Below are 19,627 nucleotides of genomic sequence, written 5' to 3'. Positions count from 1 at the left end.
TCTAACTTCTTTTCCTACTCTCTTCCATTGTAAGGTATTTTAAAGTTTTATTTTCTAATTGTTTCCATGAATCAGAGTGCTTGTATTTCACAGGGATGTTGCATATCAAAGAATCCACCTGCTCTTAGATACATAATAAATCTTAGGTAAAAGCTCAGCATATCAGGCCGATAAAAGCAGAAACATGGTAGTTCAGTGGGAAGGGGAGAATAGCATGTGGGAGAGGTCAACCTGCCAGCCATTCACCAAGACCCAGCTGAAGGATCACTTCCTTCCTGAAGCTTCCCAGATCTCTCCAGCTTCTACTGCTATGAACTCCCTCTAGTCACTGTGCATTTTATTAAATATCATGATGTCTTTTTGACAAATTTTTTTTCTCACTTGCTTTATAAACTCTTAGGAGTGCTGATATAATGCCATGAAAATATTAACTATTGCTAAACAAAATATGAATAACATTTTATTATCTATCTACTTATTCATGTATTTATTATTTCAATTGGTCCTTCTTTGTTTGTCTCTACCTTCACACTAATTTTCAGAAATACTATCAATTCATAAATGTTTGGGGTCTTCTCCAGGATAATTAGGCTGCTTCTCAACTTCTCTTATTGAGTGTTCCAGAAGCCACTTCTTAGATCTAGGATTAGGGTTAGGGCCAGGATTTTGTGGGAAGGGAGTTCCTGCATGACAAGTGATATATAGATATTTAAGTAGTGAGAAGATTACTATCTTCATTCATGAAGAATGAAGGGAAATATCTATGTTTAGCTTATATACTTTGTCAAACGAAACTTTGAACATTGTTTTTCTGATACATGTATAATGTGTATTACTGTCAAAAACAGCGAAGGGCATAAATGGTTTTTAAGTCATAAAATATGTATAGTTACTATGAATTTTCCATATTTGAATTACCTTTTATGTTATTTCCCCTAATAGCATGACCAGTTAATTTGCAAGCAATTCACATTAATAGCTACTGTATACCAGTTAATGTTGGGTATCATACATAAGTTAATTTTTGTTTCTACAATATATAAACACACACAATGCACATCTGAATGTATGGCCTATTTACATTAGGACGAGCCCTCTGTATAAGCCCTCTGTATTATGTTCCTCAAAACAGGAACACAGCTATCACTGTAAACATTTCAAACAAGAAATTTAATATCAGGAATTGGTTACACAGATGATAGAATCTCTAGGAAGCCAAAAGGCAGATGGCAAGACAACGGAGAGGTTTAGTGGCAGCAGGGAGCTCCCGTCACCTGCTAGCCAGACAAGGAGGTGGACTGTGGTCCTACAGCAACTGGAATGCAGTTGGTGATGCTGTCACAGAGGAGACGTAGCCACTGCCAAAGGCGCCACATGCTATGGAGAAGGAAGAGAAACACGACAGCTTACCTGCTTGTACTGTCCTTCAGTCCTTGGCCAATGCCTTCCAATTGGCTGAGTTTACCCAGAAGCTTGGGGGCAGAAGAACCTCAAAAATATTTCTCACAGAACAAAGCAGAGTCAGGGAAGGGGAAAAGGTATTAGGTAGGAGACTAATAGGCACCCTCTTTTCAGGTGATGTACGACCGATACAGGAAAATTTGTAGCTTTGTCTATTCTGGACACTGAAATCCCTGCATTGGTCCCAGGCTTCCATCTATCATAGTTTTTTCTTTTCAATTTCTGAAAAGTTATTTTAGAACACAAAAAGGATAAGAATAAATGTCCTTTTTACAGGATGAACTGTATGCTGCTGTTCATTAAACTAAGATGAACATGATATGCACCTACCTCTTTTACAGACAAATCTGTGATTATTGATATAATTCTACTGTCATACTGTGACCTTCTACTAATCAACAGCTCCCTGACCCCTGACCCTGTAAGTATTTGTGAAACCCTTACATAGGTGTGGTTAAGGGAAAAGTGTGTAGCTTTTTTCTATTCAGAATCGTAACTGAACTATAGATTTCTTGGGGGATGAACCTGTATTTTATTCAGTGTGTGTGTGTGTGTGTGTGTGTGTGTGTGTGTGTAACCAGTACTATGCATTTGTTGAATGAATAAACCACTCTGCACTAGAAGGCAAAGCAGAAGCAGAGCAAATACTGGGAAGACCTGGGAAGGGCCTAGCAGGGTGGATGAGTCTTTGTTTGGGAAGAATAGTTTTCACTTCCAAAAGCTGGCAGCACCTTTCCTTCCATCAGCTGCTAGGAATAAATCATCAGAAGTCACGGCCAATTTCACCTCCATCAACTTCTCCCAAAGGGGAGAAGGGAGTGGAGAATGGAATCAATGTTTGCTGCCCTAACAATTGCAAGATATACTGTAATCTTTATCACCTTTCATGTTTCTTAACAGGCGTCCGAGGTAGAAGTCTTTTTTTCTTTTTTGCATGTAGTTTTACTTTATTTTTAGTTAATTCTAGCCCCAACATGGGAGACTTAAACTTGTGACCCTGAGACCAAGAGTCTCACGCTCAACCCACTGAGCCTGCCGGGCACCTCTGAGGTAGAACTCTTAAGCTTAAGTGGCAGATTAGAAAATTGATATTAAGAGCAGTTCAGCAATCTACTTAACATCGCATAGTAAGTAAGTAGTAGAGTGAGCTTTACAACCCAGGCAGGGAGAGCTGAAAAAATATTATAGAGTATGTCTTGATTGCTACCCAGGAAGCCTCCAATAACAGAAGCTCGTTAGACAGCTCGCCTTCACCCAGGAACTCAGACCTCATTGCCTAAATGATTACCCCAACCCGTTCCCAATTGTTGGAAATGTTCAATGGGAGGGGAGCTTCTATCTTCAATTTCAGAGAAAATGAAGCCAACAGAAAGCAAATTGAACTGTGATTGGGTAAATATTGGTGTGAAAAGTTTTAAAACAATGTACCAAGGACTGCTTTCAGCTGCAAATGAGAGAGAGAATATGAATATGCAGAGGGGCTCAGGTCATTACAACAGGGACAGGCTAGACTCTGAGGAGAGAAAAGGAAAAATTGAACAATAGAGCTGTAGGCACTAAAGACAGATGTCAACAACTTCACAATTCTTTCCTAGATGTTCCCTCCGATCTTCAACTGTGCATAGGAAAATCAGAGCTGGGGCCCTGGGAGTACAGCTCCTCAGTTCTCTTACTGGGTCATCAGCTCTCCCCTCTGTTGCTGACATCAAGCCTTGAATTGGAATTTGCTTGAGGAAGGGGTTCTTCTGCAAAAGATAAAAACATTTAAACACCACAAATCCAGAATGTTCTTTGTAGCTGTAGAAAAAGCACTGAAATAGGGGTTTGGGGACACAAGTTTATTCTAGCTCTGTCTCCTTCCAGAAAATGGGAGAATCATGTAACCTCTAGAACTTCCCTTTCTCCTTGTCATTTGGACCAGGATATAAGCACCTCATTAATTTTAGTCCTTTCGGCTCCTGTGCACTGTGATATCTGCATTCGAAGGTGCATTTTGCCCCGACAAATTGATTCTTATCTGTCCTCCTATTTGTTGTTGTCTCTTAAGGAATTTTAAATCTCTGGCACCTATAATATTAGGGGATGACTGAGCATGGTGAGCTGTGGTTAATTCCAGGTTAGCAACATTTTGAGGTGTGGCTGTGAAGTGGTATAAGCACACGTTCCTTCTAATTGCTTTATACTCAACTAAGTTATGAGAAGTGGCTCCAAGACTACCTTCTTCTATGGTTTATAGAGGTGATCACAGATTTTATCAAAATTTTATGAGACCAAGATATCACTATCAGACTCATGCTTATGGGGCTCACATAAGTTCTTCAACTCCGAGCTACCTGGAAGTCTGGAGGCTGGAACAATCACCCTGCTTGTCCAGAGTGGAGGAGAGATCCCAGGGATGGGCCAGAGGAAAGGCAAGGGGAGGGTGCTTGGTGCCTGTTTGTGCCATAATTCAGGAAATCCACCTAGCAGATACCATATCTCTGTCTATACACTAAGCATTATAGAGCTTTGTCAGCTCCCTGGCCATCCTAATGAAGACTTTATTTTATCTAAGAATTTTATTCAGTGTGAAGTTTCCTTGTAGTGACTTGCATAAGTCCTAGTGGATTTTTTTTTTCCAGGAGCTACTTTTATGATAGAAGTTAAAACAAGTCTATTGGTCCAGTGATGCAAATTTAATTATTTTCCACTGATGTCTTTTTTTAGTTACAAGAATATCCAGAGTGCCTATAATGGGGAATCTTTCTAGGATGTGAATTTTAAGGGACATTTTCATCTGCCTGGGATAGAGAACACATAAAAAGAACAAAAATGAAGTATGGGCTTGACTCCGAATGATCATGTTAGATCGTGTCTGTTACCCATAAGATGCTCTGGGTTTGGGGTGAGAAATGGCAGGATAGGATTGAGCTCATTGATTGGCTCCTAAGCCCCCTCATAGCACAGTGGTAACAAGAGAGATGTACAAATCCAATGTCTTTTTGTTACTCTAGTCATTCAACGAATATATACTTTTTCAGTCGGTTCTATATGCCAAGCATTGTTTTAGCCTAGGAAGACATTGTGTGAATAAGACATCTGGACAATGTCTCTGCACTCATGGATATCGTTTTACTACGGGCAACATGGTAAACAAACAAACACTCCATTATTGCATAATGTAAGTCAGGTGCTGACAAAGCTCCAAGGAAAAAGCAAAGTTGGGTAAGGTGATAGAGCAAGAGGGTTAGGGATAAACATCATGCAGGGTGACATCAGGAGTCCTGCCCAACGAGATGACATTTCAGCAGAGATCTGAAAAGTTGGAAAACTAATAATGTAAATATTTGAAAAAAATATTGTATTTTTTGCTATTCTTATTTTAAAGCCATTATTTGACCATTGCTTCCTACACCTACAATATCCTGTCCCTTGTCAAATTTTAGCATTTAAAGTCCAGTTCATAATACACCTTGGTTCTTGGTATGATCTTGGGTAAAAAGTAAAGGCCCCCATTTTGAGTCTAAAGATCCCTCTCTTAACTTTCACTATGCAACTACTTTTTTTCTATCTTGGGAAAGACAACAAATAAATATGACAATGAAATGGATTGCATGGGGCTGTGTACAAAATATAGTAAGTTGTCCAAGCAACATTTTTGTAAAGGTTTTCTTTGCACAGAAATTATTCTTCCTTCATTTGTTAATGCTTATATTAAGGTCTAGAAAAAGTCTAGCCCACTGCAACTGCCTTAAATGAGATTACTTCCCATTATGCCTCCATGGGTATTCATTACAGACCCATGGTGAGTGTGGCAGGTAGAGCCTCACATCTGTCCCCAAGGATGCGTGAATGGATGCCTTGAACTCCCTCAACTTTTCTTAAGGCAGTTTTTAAAAATTTTGGTACAAAATACCACATAACAAAATTTATTATCTTAACCATTTCTAAGTGTATATGGCTCAGTAGTGTTAAATATATTCACATTGTTGTACAACTGGTCTCTAGAACTCCTTCATTTCACAAAACTGAAATTCTACCCATTAAACAATGACTCCCCATTTCCCTCTCCCCTCAGCCATGGCAACCGCCATTCTACTTCCTATTTCTATGAATTTGACTACTCTAGATACCTAATATAAGTACATTTAAACAGTATTTATCTTTTTGTGACTGGCTTTTTTTTTCTTTGCATAAAGTCCTCAAGATTCATCCATATTGCAGCATGTGTCAGAACGTCCATCTATTTCAAAGCTGAATAATATTCTAGGGTGCGTGTGTGTGTGTATGTATAATATATATATGTATATGTATGATATGCAATTTGTTAATTACATTTGTTATTCCATTCATGAAGCAGTTTTATTGAAGGATAATAGGTACAAAGTGAACTACACACATTTAAAACATTCAATTTTATAAGTTTAGACATATGAATACGCCCATGAAACCACCAATACGATCAGGATAGCCAACCTACCCATCACCTGCAAAACTTCCCTCATGCCCTTTTGTCATTATTTCCGTTCTTCCCATCTCTCAGTCTTCAGGCAACAACTGATCTTCCATTTGCCTATTTTAGAATTGTTTCTGTCATTCAGTATAATTATATTGAGATTCATCCATGTTATTGCATATATAAACAGTTCACTCTTTTTATCACTGATTAGTATTTCATAGTACCAATATACAATACCTTGTTCATCTATTCACCTGTGACAGATATTTGAGCGATTTCTAGTTTTTGTAAATTATACACACGTGAGTATTACAACTACAATTACAGATACATGAATGCATGAGCATTCACTCTTAAGTCTGTATGGAAAGTCCTTTATTTCTCTTGGTTACATATCTAGGCTTGGAACGCCACGATGATATGCTAAGTGTATGCCCAACGTTTTAAGAAATGTCAAAACTATTTTCCAAAGTGATTAAACAATTTTATACTGTAATATATAATAGCTCCAGTTCCTCTACATGCTTGCCAATACTTGATAGGGTCACTGTTTTAATTTAGCCAATCTAGTAAGTGAACAGTGGTATATTACTCTGGTTTTAATTTGTATTTCCTTAATGACAAGTTAAGGTGAGAAAAAATGAGCATCTTTTCATGTGTTTTTTGCTTTGGTGAAGTGTCTGTTCAAATCTTTGGTTCATTTTTTATTGAGCCATTTGTTTTCTTATTATTAAGTTTGGAGCTTTTATAAATATATTCTGGATACAAGTCCTTTAGCAAATGTATGATTTGCAAATACTTTCTCCCAGTCTGTGGCTTACATTCTCATTCTGTTAACTGCACCTTCCAGAAAACAGAAGTTTTTATTGTGATAAAATCTAATTTATGTATTATTGTGTTCTGTCAATGATACTTTCAATGTCATTTTGAAAAAGTCTGAGCCTAATCCAAATTCATAGACATTTTCTTCTGTGTCTTCTTTCAGGAGTTTTATATTTTAAGTTTTGCACTTAGGTTTATTTTTTAGTTTATTTTTTACGTATAGGTATAAAGTTTTTTTCTGTTGCTTTTGGTTTCGTCCTATTTTGCTTGTTTGTTTTCATTTTGGCATAAGCATATCTAATTATCCAAGCACTGTTTGTTGAAAGGCTATTCATTCTCCATTCAATTGATCTTGCGTTTGTCAAAAATCAGTTTTCTTTATAGGAGTGTGACTATTTCTGGACTCTATTTTGTTCCACTGATCTATTTTCATGGCAATTCTGCACTGTCTTGATTATATAACTTGAAGAAGTCTTAATACCAGAAAGTCCTTTTAAAGTTATTTTAATTATTCTCTCCTTTCTTCATTGCCACATGAATTTTAAAACTAGCTTGTCAGTTTCTTAGAAAATGCTGTTGGGGTTTAGGATGGGATTGTGTTGCATCTATAGTTCAATTTTTCAAATATTGGTAATAAAAACATTCAGTTTTTTGACACAGGAACATGGTATAGTTCCCTTTATTTCTTTAATTTCTCTCAACAGTATATTATAGTTTGCAATGAACAGGTCTTAAATATATTTTGTTTGATCTATCCTTAAGTATTTCATATATTTTTGATACTACTGTAAATGGTATTTTAAAATTGAAATTTCTAATTTTTTACTAGTATGTAGGAAAATAATTGACTTTTTTTATAACATTTTATTCTGCAAACTTGATAAACTCACTTATTATTTCTCGTAGTGCTTTTGTACATTCCATAGAATTTTCTGCATAGACAATCATGTTGTCTGTGAATAAAGACAATCTTATTCTGCTTTCCAACCTGGATGCCATTTATCTATATGTGTTATCTATCTGTCTGTTTGCCTTTGTTTCTGCCTTATTGTACTGGCTAGGACAGTGTTGAATAGGACTGGTAAGAAAAAACATTCTTCTATTTTTCCTCATCATAGGGGAAAAGTATTCAGTGTTTCAAGATTAAGTATGGTATTAGCTCCATGGTTTTTGTTTTTAAAGATTTTATTTATTTATTTATTTTCTAGCTATTTGAGAGAGAGAGAAAGAACATGAGTGGGGCTGGGGGGAGATGGGAAGAGGGAGAGGGAGAAGAAAGCTCCCTGCTGAGCATGGAGCCTGACCCAGCTAGACCTGAGGACCATGAGAGCTGGGCCTGAGCCAAAGGCAGACACTTAACCAACTGAGCCACCCAGGTATCCCTAGTTACATGTTTTTCGTAGATATCCATACTAAATTAGGGAGGATTCCTTGTATTCTTTTTGTGCTGGGAGTTTTTGTTAGGAATGGATGTTTGAGGTTGTCAAATAGTTATTCTGCATTTCATTAAAGGATCAAATGTTTTTTCTTTGATTAGCTTGTAAATCTGATTAATTTTATTGACTAATTTTTAAATGTTAAACCAATTTTGCATTCTCAGGATAAACCCCAGTTGCATATGATTTATATATTGCAGGGTTTGATTTACTAAATTTTAAAAATAATTTAAATACTTATACACATGAAAAATATTGGTCTTATATTTTCCTTCCCCTTACTGTCTTTGTCTGGTTGGATATCAGAGGATTCTGTTCTTATTGTAGAATTTCTATTGTTTCCTTCTTAATTATTTAGAGAATTAATTAATAAGGTCATCTGAGTGCAGTTTTCTTTGTAGACAAGTTTTTTTTTTTTCTGTAAAAAAAATCTATTTAGTAGACAGGCAGCTATTTGGCTTAATTTTTTATATGTTTATTTCAAAGAATTTTTCCATTTCTTGTAAGTTAAATTTATGAGCATAAAGTTGTATGTGAAATCTCATGATTTTATTTTCAGCATATATAGAATCTGTAATGATGTTACCTCTCTTATTCCTGATATTAGTAATATATATTTTTAAATTTTTTTCTATTTAGTCAGTCTGGTATTTATCAGTTTTACTGATCTTTCCAAAAAAGCAGTTTTTTGTTTGTTTATATTTTTGGTACTCTCTATTGTTTTTCTGCTTTCTAATCATTTACTTATATCCTCCGATGTTTCTTTTGCTTTAAGTTTTAATTTTCTAATCTTAAGGATTGATTTGAAATGTTTCCTCTTCTCTTATATAATCATTAGGCGCTATAATTTTCCTTCTAAGCAATGCTTTAACTGCATTCTAATTTTTTTTTTAGATTTTATTTATTTATTCATGAGAGACACAGAGAATGAGGCAGAGACACGGGCAGAGGGAGAAGCAGGCTTCTCCTTGTGGGAAGCCCAATGTGGGACTTGATCTTAGGACCCTGGGTTCATGACCTGAGCTAAAGGCAGACACTCAACTGCTGAGCCACCCAGCCATCCCTGCATTCTACAAATTTTAATTCATCTTCATTCTTATTTGACTCAAACTGCTTTCCAATTTCCTTCTTGATTCCTTCCCTAGCCCATGTGTTACCTAGAAGTGTGCTAGCTGATTTCAAAGTATTTGGAATTTTCTCCAATTTTTCATTTCTTTGAACCTCAAACATAGTGTTTTGAGGATTACTTTATAGAAGGCATCATAGACACATCTCGTGGTGTCCTAAAGTTTCTGTTTCACTGTTTCTATTTTAAATTAAGCACAAAAGGAATACCTGGCTTCTACTTCTGGTTATTATGGCTGCATTTTTTCTTTCCTACCAAGAAAATTATTAAAGTAGGAATAAATACATGAATAGATAACATAAGACATAAGAAAACAATACACTTTTGAAAGTCCAGGAAGGAAGTAGGTTCTAAACAAAAAGAACTTGAGTACCCAAGATCTTAGAAAGAAGTCATAGCATACACCTTTGTTGTGACACCAATTATCCAGTGCACTCACTTCTACATGTTGAAGATATATATATATATATATATATATATATATATATATATATATATATATGGCTTTCTGCCTAAGAGTCTTTGTCTTCCTGAGGGAATGCATATGTCTCATGTGTGGGGAAACTGTGAGCTCTGAATATTCAAATCTCCCAAAGCAACCTCATCTAGTGATGGCTAGGGAGTTAGTATATAATTAACTTGGCTTGTGTTTTGTTTGGCTAACATATCTCTGAGTCTTAATCTATATTGTCCATAGTTTTAGATCATAATATGCCTTTCAAAAAAAAATAATATGCCTTTCAGAAAACGATTAAATTAAAACGATTAAATTCCCTTTGAAAAAAGATAAAAACCCCAAAGTCCCTACATTATTCCATTTTCTCTCTTCTTCTATTATTTATTCAAAATAGTCATGCAGTTTGGGAAGGAAGAATGAATAGACTGAAAACCAATAGAGAAAAACAACATAAATAGATCCATAGATTATCAGTTTATTATTATTATTGGGCACTGATATTTAAAAAGTGATATAACTGTACATTTGGTATAAAAGAAGAGAGTTTTAGAAAACAGAAATACAGGACCAGAAAAAGTATCAAACTTAAAGAGGGATTGAAAGGTAGAAAACACAAAAGAAAAGGTAAGAGACTATAGGATATGTGAAAAGGTCCAACATATGTGTAAGTAGAATGTAGAATCCTAGGTGAAGAAGAGATAAAAAGAAAATGGAAAGAAGCAATTTTTGAGGAAAGAATAGCCAAGAATTTTCCAAAACTAATGAAAGACATCAATCCACAGTGTAAGAAGTTTAGTAAATCCAGGAAGGACTAATATATATATATATATATATATATATATATATATATATATATATAATATATATATATATATAAAGCCTTCTTAGATGTATTATAATAAAACAACTGAAATTAAAACAAGGAAGATCATTCGTGTAGTCATAGGGGCAGTGAATATTCATTAACTTCAAAAACGCAACAATATATCAACAACATATTCCTTGAAAGAAATAAAGGCATTGGGCAGTTAAATCATTTTTTAAAAGCTTAAGATGGTAACAACAGCTTGTGGTGTGTGTATGTGTGAGTGTATGTGCATGTGCGTGTGTGCTCTTTTGCTAAAATGGCAGAGTTCAGTATTTGTGACAGAGACCATATGGCCTGCAAAGCTTAAAATATTTACTATCTAGCTCTTTATAGAAAACATTTGCTGACCCCTGTAGATATTCTTACTATTTACAAAGCTAATTAGTTGTAATGCTTTAAAGCAAATTCTATTACCTAATGGATTGAAAGTCATGCCATTTTGTCTATAGATAAGAGAATCAAGTATAGTACTGTACCTGTGTTCTGGGGCTAGTACTAGATCCTGGAATTAGTGAAGTCTAATGGGTAAATCCATGTCAGGGACTAGGAGATTCTGTGTTTTTGACTGGCTATTTTCTTCTCTGGAGCTTCTTCATCTATGTAATAGAAATTAAATTTCAGTGCCTGATTATTTCAAGGGTCACATCATATCACAAATTATATGATAATAAATGTAAACATTGTAGCAATTGAATATTATTAGCATTAGCTTTGCATTCAAACAGGAAAAGATATAGATGGCAGACTGTTAATACAACCACAAATTTCTGCATAACTTCTAAGTTGGTTTTTTTGGTTAATTTTATTTCATCCATCTTAGTTGATCTTTCCCACAGGTGATCAGAATAACTACATAATTAATTTGGCCTTTAACAAAATCTGTTATGTTATCCCTTTGTCTCCATCCAATTGCCCTCTTTCTTTTGTCCTCTTTCTCCATTTTATTGTCATTATCAGTGCCATTTATTGAACACTACTATATAGTATATACTGTATTAAATATGTGATACAAAAAAAATATGTGATACACAATACATAATCCTTACAACAGCGATATGAAGTACACATTACTACCCTTATTTTATAGATGAAGACATTAATATAAAAATCATTTAAGTATTGAGTCCAAGGTTGCAAAATTCTTAAGTGGCAGAGCTGAAGTTTAAACTCTAGTCTGACTCTGCAGTTTGCAGTGTTATTATGCATCTTCTCTCTCCCTTCTACTATTTATTGCAACTGAGTTTAGGCTTCATGCCTTCTCCCTCTTCGTATTGTCTGTGTTTAGGTGAGTGCTCTGCATAGAGTAACCCCATTATAATAGCTAATAAAAATTAGTGAAAAGTAGTGCTAATTAATATGATAGAATTTTAAAAGTGAATAAATGAAAACCATGGCCAATTTGGGCTAAAACTGGGGAATGCTGTGGTCAGGCTAGGTTTAGAAAATACTAGGTTAAACAGATTTCCTTACAGCATGACTTTTCAAAGATTTTAAGAAGAAACATGTGCTGTGTATCTCATCGAGTTGATAGCTGTGGCATGTAGCACTCATTAAGGGTATTTGAGCACAGAATTCCTTTTTGGTAAGCACTTTCTTGGACTTTGAAAAGTTTAAATTAATTTATAAAAGTAAATGGATTTAAAAACTGTTAACAAGCTGTATTTTTAAGCAGTGAATATTAGATTTTATTCAGCAAGCAAATGAATATTTTCTTCAATTTGAGCATTTTCAGAGCAGAGCATAATTTGCATGAAGCAGCAATTTACAAAAGCAATATCGCTATTAAATATGACCTTTTGACTTTTCGAACAAATTCCTCATTAATGCCTACGGACTACATTTTATATTAAACACAAAAACAAAGATATCATTAATGAGGTGCTCGTAGAGGGACAGGAAGACCTAAGGCAACTTAACTTGTTCAGAAATTGTGAGGAATGAATGGGGTACAAACCAGTAGTTACTCCTATTTGGGGAAAAAATATCCTGGAGAGAGTGGTTGTTCCATCTATTCTTAACGTGTGATGTAATTCCATCTTGGACATAAAAACTCCAATGATATGAATTTATGCCAATTACTTCCCAGTTTAACTGGACATGTGCTGGAGTAACTGGAAATTTAAGTTAAAACTTCAATGGAGTAATCAGTTATTTTAAGTAACAATTAATACAATCATCTTACAAACAAGTGATCCGGATGTTTGCATTTGATTTTACTGATGACTGAATCCAGCGATGGTTCTGGTACTATATGAGGGTAGCCTTAGACATTTGCTGTATTGTCAGATGGCATGGGCAAGCATGGGGTGGTGGTGAAGCCAAACTCTGTACAGCAATAAGAGTGCACAAAATCTGTATTACAGCATACAAATTCTATTTATATATTTCTTCACTTTCATTTAACCAGACCTAATCATCTTCAGTGTCTGCAAAGCATGCTGGACCCCAAGGTAACTCTCTCCTAGGTGACTCTGATTTTAATTAAGGTTGCATGTGCTACCTTAGTCTCTACAAAACTCCATGATCTAGAGGGAGGAAGAAAGAACTAGACCATTCAATGAAATATTGCTCTGTGGTGGTAAGTTTTATGGCAGAGGTAAGACTAAACAAAAGATGGAGCATTAGAAAGGCAAAAGGGGAAGTAATGGCTGAACTATGACTTGAAGAATGAGTGGAAATAAATGAAGCAGAAAAAGGGAATAAGAAACTCATAAAGCAAAGGCTTTAGGAGAAATTCTTAGGGAGGAAAAATGTGCTAATTAAAAGCTATTACAGAGATGGGTACATTTGACAAATTCTGAGGAATTCAATATGGCTTAGAAGATAGTAGGGACACTACTAATTTGATGTGTCAGCTTGCCTAGGCTGCAGTACTCAGAGTTTTGGTCAGACATTATTCTTCTGTGAAGGTACTTTTTAGATGTGATCAACATTTAAATCAGCAGACTCTGAGCAAAGAAGATTACTCTCCACAATGTGGGTGGGCCTTGTCCAATCAGTTGAAGGCCCTAATTTTTAAAAAGACTGACCTCTCTTGAAGAAGAGGGAATCCTACCACAAACCATCTTTAGACCCGAATGGCAACTCTTTCTGGTTTCCATCCTGCCAGCCTACCCTGAAGATTTTGGATTTGCCAAGACTCCATAATTGCATGAGTCAGTTTTTTTGACATAAATCTCTTTTTCCCTAAACATCCTATTGGTTCTATTTCTCTGGAGAAACAGATTGACTGGTACAGATACACATAGGAGAGAAACAAAAGATGAAAGGCAAGAGAGTATGATTAAAGGATTTTTGTTCTTTTGTTCTTTTTATTTTTTACTGACACATAATACACATTAAAAAAAAGTAAACTATTCTAAGTGTTAATTCTCTTTGTAGAAATTCACATGAACATGTACACTCAATCAGGACCTAGATAGAAAAATGGGACATTACCATCACCCTCTGTCTCATACTATCTCCAATTCCCATGAGTAACCACAGTTGACTTCCAAGAGCATAGCTTAGTTTTACATGTTTTTGAATTTCATTTGAATGTTTATACATACAAACATTTTATTGCTATATAAAGTTTAGTTTGTTTTTTCCCATTGCTATATAATATTGCATTGTGTGAATATGCCACAATGTTTTCATCCATCCAAAAGGTAGACATTTAGGTGATCTCTAATTTTTAGCTATTTTGCACAGAACTATTATAAGCATTCTAATATATGTCATTTGGTGAACATATGAATGCATTTCTGTTGGTTATATTCACAGAACTTGAGTTGCCAGATTATCAACTGGCGATTGATTATATTACTATAGACATAGTAGCATAGAAATTCCATAGAATCACAAGAATGTAACTGATCAAACTAGCCTTTTAGATAGATCTTTCTCATAGTAATGAAAAGAATGGATGAAATAGTGGTGAGAATAATCTAAGTGAGAATTGATGAAGACTTAAACTTATGCATGTAGGTGAGATAGAAATTAAGAGATAGATATGAGAGCTATTTGGAGGGCAAATGGTTGGACTTGATGACCTAATTGGACATAGGTATGAGACCAGGATGACTTCCATGTATCTAGATAAGTGGGTATTGGTGCCATTGGTGGCACCAATTGATACATGAAGTTCCTAGCTTCGTGTATCAATTGCAATACATTCCAACAGCTGTGTGCATTGGCACCTATGGAGAGTAAAAACAGAGTGGGTCTGAATTTATTTCTGTCATAGAGGAGTCCTATGCTCTTGGGCTAGTTATTTCACATCTAAGAGGCAGTTTCTTCACCTGTAACACAAGGATAATAACATGCATCTTCCATGATTCAATGAGATCAAGCATGTGAAGTATCTATTATTGCCTGACACCCAGTGATGTTAAATAACAGCCATTATTATTGTTATATTTACTTATTACATTTTAATGCTTTCTCCTACTTCTGTTCTCAAACAGGAGAAACCACTTTTTCTTCCAACCTCCACAATATACCCTAAAATTTGAGCATTTAGGTGTTAAGTAAAAAAAATGACACTGTATTTAGCAGCCTGAATCAGGCCCAATCACCACCCTAAAGCCACTTATGATTTAAAGTAAGGATGTTTGCACTGGTTGTCTGATATAATTCTTGTTTTTTCCATGGCCAAACTATTCAATTTTAGTATTATCTGCCATTTCACCCCATTTATGAATACCTATCAATCACTAGCTATCATTGATCTACTTTTATTAAGCTATTTTTCATATTATATACATAAGGTTATGGATAATTAAGATATTGTCAGATATATTAATAATAATAAATTATTATTCCCATTCATCACTTATCAGTATGCTGTCATATTATAATAAAAAGCCAACTTTTCATTTAATCAAGCTTGTTTTAATAATATTAATAATATTACAAAGAAATTTTCATAGTTTTTCTCATTTTTGTCTAAAATAGATTAATAAATTTTTGCATTGTTGGCAATATAAATGGAATTAACTCGGCTCTCTGATACAAATTTTGCAAGGAGTATCTCTGTAAAATATGAAATGTAGCTTGATCCCATGTCTTGGAAAGAATGTTAGTAGAACTAATGAACAGGCCGCTGTGCATCTACAGAAGATAGATTTTCCAGGTCACAAAGTTTGGAGCTAAAAAGAGCCAACAGGACTCAGCTAAGTGGCCACAGCTGTTGAACTGGGGCAGACTAGGTGTATATTGAATGAGAATGGAAATGCCACTAATACGTGGATTCTTGCTGTTTCACCCACACATGGTGGGAAAAATTGGCATGGTTATTGCTGAAACCTGCCCTGGGGTATTGATTTAGGGAGTCTGCAGGTTTTCTGAAAGGCTTACCAAATTTCCAGCAAGTGCACTGAAGTTCATTGAATCTATTCATCCTACTCAAGCTTTTCCCAGACAGTCAGTCCCTTGTTCACCATCTCAGTGGCCTAGGAATACACCAGCTTCTGCTGCTTAGACTCACTTTATAACAATCTATCTCTGTGAAAAGTCTAGCCAGAGAGATTAAAAAATAGAGGAAATATTTATTCAATTTCTTTCAAGTCTGCTGCCTCATTTCTTGCCGACTGAATAATTTTGGGTGCTTGGCATGTGAACTAATGTAAAGGGACAAAGCAGAAGGAGTCCCAATCCAGTCATGTAATCACAAACGCTGGGAGCAGGGTTCTTGACCCTAGTTGCAAAGAATCCCCTGGGGAGCTTTTAAATATTTCTGGCATGGCCCCGCCATGGCCAATTAAGTCACAATCTCTGAGGATGTGTTTTGGGCCCTGGGATTGTCTTAGCTCCCAAGAAGATTCCAATTTGCACCCAGGGTTGAGAACAATAGCTATGTTTTCTAAGGTGATTTACAGACCATGCAAAGCACCTTAGAGATCATCTAATCCAATATATGGAACACATCAAACTAGCTCTGGATAACACGGAGAGGAGCATTCCAGACTTCTACTCATTTGCCCTCCTACAAGGATCAAGGAGGCAACTGTTCAAATTATTGAATGAAAATAATTATTGAGTTGCACGCTTATTATTACCAAGGTGGGAATATAAAATCAGAGAATTTAGTGACAAAGTAACACAGCCTGGAAAAGATCAGTCATGCCTCCTAATTTCCATTCTTGTGCTCAGTTCACTTTTCCATATTGCTTTAAGCCATGTTAACATGAACTGAGAGGGCTTATCTCTAAAACAACTGCCAGCATGATAACCATGAGAAATTTGAAAGCAGTGAGTTCAAGTATTTTGTAAACGAGAACTAACTTTGCATTACATTTTCATCATATGTGTAAGAACGTTACATTGGCATTTTTATTCTGGCTTTATTTCTGCCTAGGTCTGAATTAATTTGCAAGACAGACTTTAGTCTCTAATCCAGTGGAGATTCTTACTATCTTGTTTTGTTAGAGTTAGTGATTATTGAAAGGTCATTTGTACCCATGAATGTTCTTTCCCCACTTTGCAGGTGACAAGATGGAAGAAGCCAATGACTGGTCATTGCAGAAGAAAGAATGAGAGCCCCAGGCTGAGGAAGAGCCAATGGGATGATGGAGCCAACTGTGAACTAAGGCAGCTGCCAGGGGTTCTGTGATGAGCAAATGGATTCTTTTTTTATGTAGCCTTTATTCACATTTTTATGTTTGATTTTGTCCTTTGATTATAATGACAGGTTGTGGTTACATATTATTAGAGATGAATACTAAAGAAGTGACTAAATAAAAGGGCAAGAAATTGAGGATGATTGGTGTCATCCCAGCAGGGAAGGAAGGCAGACAACAATATCTTTTTATTCTCAGTCTCAAATGCTACATGTACCTGACCCGGAATAAGCTTAGAATATTTGCTTTATTCCGTGGTGCTTTTGTGCTGCTGTCCAATGAACAGAGGCTATGGCTGGTGGAGGGCAATTCCATCTCTGCAAACCTGAGGCTATTGAACATATTTATCTATAATGACATATATATTTTATGGGTATATGCTGTGGCACTTATTCCTCCATTTCTGAAGTTCTTCTCTCAAACCCTTTATTCCTCCTTTCCACAATTCAGCCACAATCAAATCCCTTCTAAGGAGAGAAAATGAATCACTTTTTCTGTCTTGGGAATACTGTATGTATCAAAGCTGATTTGGGGGGCGGGACCTGAAATTTTAGAAATCTTAGGGAATTGGGTATTAGAGTCTAAACCTTATAGCTACATCACCTTGGTCTTGGTAATTGATTTGCTCTCAAATTTCAGGTACCTTCTTTTCTTTGAGATATTTAGATTTTTGCATATACCAAGGGGAAACTCTTGTCAATGGACACCAGGAGTCACATACAGGAATGTTCACAGCAGTGATGTTTATGATAACAACATTAGATTGAGACCAATCTAAAAGTCCTTTGAAAGGAGAATGATGAAACTGAGACAAATGGATACAATTGAGTACTACACAACAGTGACAGTGAAAACTATCGCCATTTGCATTTATCTTGGACATATGTCCAACATTTTTCATGTATGAACTCATACGTACCTCTGTGGACGTATCAATTCATATGACGATTTTAGAAAATAGTTTATTATTATCTGATACTGTTGGAAATATAATAAACATTGCAGTGTGTTTACTATGTACCAGTTGTTTTCCTAACTATACAAATACTAATTCATTTTATCTTTAAAAGTTAAGGTATGTACTGTCATTTTAATTTTATATATGAAGGAACTGATGCAGAGAAGTTGGGTACCTTGGCCAAAATAAAAAAAAATAAAAAACAAATAAAAAACAGCTAATTGGTACAACCAACACTGAATTCAGGCAGTCTAGCTTCAGAGTTCATCTTAACTGTTGTATCATGCTGACCCTTCCAACTAGTGAATCCCGTAATTTCACTTACTGACATATCCCATAGTGTAATTTTGCCCATAATCTAAAGAGATGAGTATGCTTACAGCAATTATGTTGATAATAAAAAAAAATTTAAGACAACCCAAAAATCCATTGATAAGAGAATGGATGAATAATTGAGATATAAGCATTCAAAATCATAGTATAAAATAGTGAAAACTGTTTAACTGTACCATTCGAATCAATATCAAAGTAATGTTGAATGATAAAAGGGCAGAGAATATACATCATGTAAAAACATATATGTTCAAATACATACAAAACTAATCAGTATATATTTATATGTGCATTAAGACTATAAAGTTTGAGAGAAACATGGGTGGCTCAGTTAGGTATGCGTCCGACACTTGATTTCAGCTCAAGTCATGATCTCAGAGTTGTGGGATCAAGTCCCATGCTGGGCATGGAGCCTGCTTAAGATTGTCTCTCTCCCTCTCCTTCTGCCCCTCCTCCACCAAAAAAAAGTCTATAAAGTTTGCATATCACACTGCCACAAAAGACAATGGCCAATAACTTCTTAAAAAACAGTTCTACTTCACTTGAATTTTTAAAAAATGTACGATTAAACACATAAAGCAATATAAATTTTTTCTTCACTTATTGCATTGAGAAAAATTCTGCATGTTCGCAAATTATGACTTTTAATGAGACAATTTAAAAATATATATTAAAGATTTTTTCATTGATTTTCAAAAACAATTTTTTGTAAAAAGTTTATGTGAGAAATTCATCAAAGATATGTACTTTTTTGCATAACTTTTTTTGAAACTAATTTATTTATAAAATGAAAAATTGGAAATAAAGTATATTCACCAGGGCTGCCATAAGAAACTATCAGATTGGGTAGCTTAAAAAAGAGAAATTGTCTCAAAATTCTGGAAGCTAGTTCAAAATCAAGATATCAGTAGGTTTAGTTTTTTTCTGAGGTCCTTCTCAATGACTTGCAGATTTTCAGATGTTGCCTTCTCACTACATCCTCAATGGTTATCCCTCCAGTGCCTGGTCTTCTGTATCCTAATTTCCACTTCTGATAAGAACACAAGTCAAATTGTATTAGGGTCTATACCAGGGGTCTCATTTTAACTTAATTACTGCTTTAAAAGCCCTAACTCCAAATACAGTC

General features: G+C 35.2%; 2 long non-coding RNA genes across 7 annotated transcripts in view; one reads left to right on the top strand and one right to left on the bottom strand.

Moving 5' to 3' along the window:
• Positions 1-884: 884 nt before the first annotated feature.
• Positions 885-19,627, bottom strand: part of LOC112678721 (uncharacterized) — a 290,591-nt gene continuing 271,848 nt past the window's right edge. For 2 of the 6 annotated variants that reach the window (XR_007408007.1, XR_007408008.1), the window contains 3 exons: positions 11,085-11,204; positions 3,135-3,206; positions 885-1,377 (listed from right to left, as the gene is read on the bottom strand). This is a non-coding gene — a long non-coding RNA (uncharacterized LOC112678721). The remainder of the gene's footprint in view (positions 1,378-3,134; positions 3,207-11,084; positions 11,205-19,627) is intronic. The other 4 variants (XR_003147782.3, XR_007408009.1, XR_003147789.3 and 1 more) reach the window with 4 other exon arrangements.
• Positions 1,741-18,209, top strand: LOC118353201 (uncharacterized). Its single transcript, XR_004811657.2, has 3 exons — positions 1,741-1,882; positions 13,016-13,058; positions 17,078-18,209. It is a non-coding gene; the product is annotated as an uncharacterized LOC118353201 (long non-coding RNA).

This window comes from Canis lupus, chromosome 33 (genome assembly GCF_003254725.2).
Source record: "Canis lupus dingo isolate Sandy chromosome 33, ASM325472v2, whole genome shotgun sequence".
Lineage (NCBI taxonomy): Eukaryota > Metazoa > Chordata > Mammalia > Carnivora > Canidae > Canis > Canis lupus.
Note: the sequence above shows the minus strand (reverse complement) of the source record. Positions and strands in the feature narration are given on the sequence as shown.